Source organism: Nannospalax galili, unplaced genomic scaffold, assembly GCF_000622305.1.
Source record: "Nannospalax galili isolate Female #2095 unplaced genomic scaffold, S.galili_v1.0 scaffold586, whole genome shotgun sequence".
Lineage (NCBI taxonomy): Eukaryota > Metazoa > Chordata > Mammalia > Rodentia > Spalacidae > Nannospalax > Nannospalax galili.
In genome coordinates this window covers 6,261,973-6,264,771 of record NW_008355363.1, presented here as the reverse complement: position 1 = coordinate 6,264,771, position 2,799 = coordinate 6,261,973, and the positions used below count along the sequence as shown (strand labels likewise).

Sequence of the window (2,799 nt, the reverse complement as noted above, 5' to 3'; positions counted from 1 at the left end):
GTGGGAGGGCCCAGCCCACTGTGGGTGGTACCACCCCTGGGCAGGTGGGCCTGTGTTGCATAAGAAAGCAGGCTGATCGGGGCCAGGGGAGCAAGCCAGTAAGCAGCGTTCCTCCATGACCTGTGCTCCAGCTCCTGCTTCCAGGTTCCTGCCCTGAGTTCTTATCTTGGGCTCCCTGATGAACTGTGACCTGGGAGATGTAAGCTGAATAAACCCTTTCCTCCTTAAGTTGGTATTGGTCAGAGTATTTTGTCACAGTAATGAAGAACAAATTAGAGCACATACCCTGAAAACTGGAGGGCTTTCAAGGCTCTCATTGCTGCTCCTGGGTGTTCCCCACCCTGAGCATCATGTACCACAACAAATAGGCCACTGAAAATGCAAAAGAGGAGGTGAATTCTGGGTCTGCTGGACGCTCACTTAAAGACAAGGACTTTTCTGGTGGATGAAAGAGTGACTCTGGCTGACATCACAGTAGTCTGCACCCTGTTGTGGCTCTATAAACAGGTCTTGGAGCCTGCTTTTCACCAGGCCTTCCCCAATACCAATGGCTGGTTCTTCACCTGCATTAATCAGCCCCAGTTCAGGGCTGTCTTGGAGGAAGTAAAGCTGTGTGAGATGGTCCAGTTTGATGCTAAGAAGTTTGCAGAGAGTCAGCCTAAAAAGGATATCCCTCAGAAAGAAAGGGTTCACGGGAGGAGAAGCAGAAGCCCCAGATAAGCAGAAAGAGGAGAAAAAAGTAGCTATCCCAGCTCCTGAGGAGGAGATGGATGAATGTGAGTGCGGCACTGGCTGTTGAACCCAAGACCAAGGACCCCTTGCTCACCTGCCCAAGATTACCTTTGTGCTGGATGGATTTAAGTGTAAGTACTCCAATGAGGACACCCTGTCTGTGGCACTGCCATATTTTGGGAGCACTTTGATGAGGATGGCTGGCCTCTGTGGTATGCTGAGTACCGCTTCCCTGAAGAGCTCACTCAGACCTTCATGAGTTGGAACCTCATCACTGGAATGTTTCAGCGATTGAACAAACTGAGGAAGAATGCCTTTTCCAGTGTCGTCCTCTTTGGAACCAACAATAGCAGCTCCATTTCTGGAGTTTGGGTCTTCTGAGGCCAAAAGTTTGCCCTTCTGCTGACTCCAGATTGGCAGGTGCAGGGACATAGCGTCCTGACCTCCGCCTCCCCCTTGTAAGAGCTTGGGTATCTGTGGTGTTTGCTGGAGTTGTTTATCACAAGGACTTTCTCCTGATTCTGAGAAAAGGTACACCTGACCCAAAAACTAGCCTTACAGTCAGGTGATCCCAATTATCATGTGTCCTGACTCCACCTCCTATACTGAAAAGTATAAAAACCCTTGTCTCAAACAATAATGTGGCAGAAGTCCTTCCTCCCACTCCATGATGGTGTGATAGTTTGTTCAATCCTGACGCCCTCTGCCCAGAATACTCGGAGCTTGACGAGCTGGTGCGGCACACCATTTGCTGAAGATGCTGTCTTTCCTCCAGTGAAAGTTCTGGGCACTTTTGTCAAATATCAGGTGGTTGAAATTGCATGTACTCATGTTTGGATCTTCAAATTCCATCAATCTATGGGTCTATTTTTGTGCCACTATCATGCTGTTTTTATGAGTTTTCATTTCAGTTTTTACTTAATATTGTTTGAAGTCTGCTATAGTAATTTCCCCAGGTAATGCTGTTTTCTGAGACCTCTTGTGGTTGACTCATTTGGGATAATTTATTTATTCTTTGTATCCTCCTGAAGGTGATTAATGTTCTTCTTAGACTGAAGTGGTCCATCTAGCATTTTCTGTATAGCTCATTTCATGGAATCAAATTACTTAAATCTATTTTTTATCATGGAAAGTTTTTCTTTCTTCTTTGATTGCCACTGATAGTTTTGCTGACTATAGTAGTCTAGACTGGATCTGTTTTCTTTCTTGACTTACACGACATTGGTCCAAGTCCTTATGACTTTCATAATCTCCACTTTCTCCTAGACTTGTGAAATTTCCTTCTATGACTTTATTAAAAATGTTTTCTGTGCCTTTGGCCTGGGTTTCATCCTTGTTATTTATGCCTATTATTCATACATTTAGCATTTTTACAGTGTTCCAGAGATCCTGTATATTCCATTTGTGAGTTATTTTAGGTTTGACATTCTCTTTGAGCAGTTCATTGTCCGCTCATTGTCTTCATGATCCAACAATCTCTGTTCCATTCCCTCTACCTCATTTTTGTTTCTTTAAGCTTCTTGTTTGATTTCCTGAGTTTTTCATTTTAGTTTTGATTCTCTTTTATTCTGAGATTCTACTTATTGATTATGATTTCATATTTTAAGTTGTTTTAGCTATTTCATTCAAGTTTTTGTGTTTTCACTAATTTTATTCAGTCTTCTATTGATATCATCATTTAGTTTTTTGAATATATGTGTAATTGCTACTTTGAAATCATATTCTTATGCATCCATTAAGTTGTCATTTTCAGGAAGCATTATGATGGAGTTGCCAATTTATGTAGTATACATATTATCTTGGTTATTCATGTTGGGATTTTTTGGATGAGATCTTAGCATCTGGCCTTATGTCATTGTTGGTATCTCTTTGAAGGAAAGGTGAACTTATCTTTCTTGAATGGTTGTTTTTATCTTTGTTTGCTATTTCCCCAACTTGTCAGGTTGTGGTCCAGCTAAGTAGTGCTTATTTGTTCAGTTTTTGGGGTCACTTTATGTTTATGTGCACATGTGGTATATAAAGTGATCTCAATTAAGAAACGCATAGGTGCAACTTTTGAGATAAGGT

The 2,799-nt window shown here is 42.0% G+C and overlaps 1 pseudogene; it reads left to right on the top strand.

Annotated features, from left to right (window-relative positions):
- Positions 1-329: 329 nt before the first annotated feature.
- LOC103749634 lies at positions 330-1,194 on the top strand (annotated as a pseudogene).
- Positions 1,195-2,799: the final 1,605 nt, after the last annotated feature.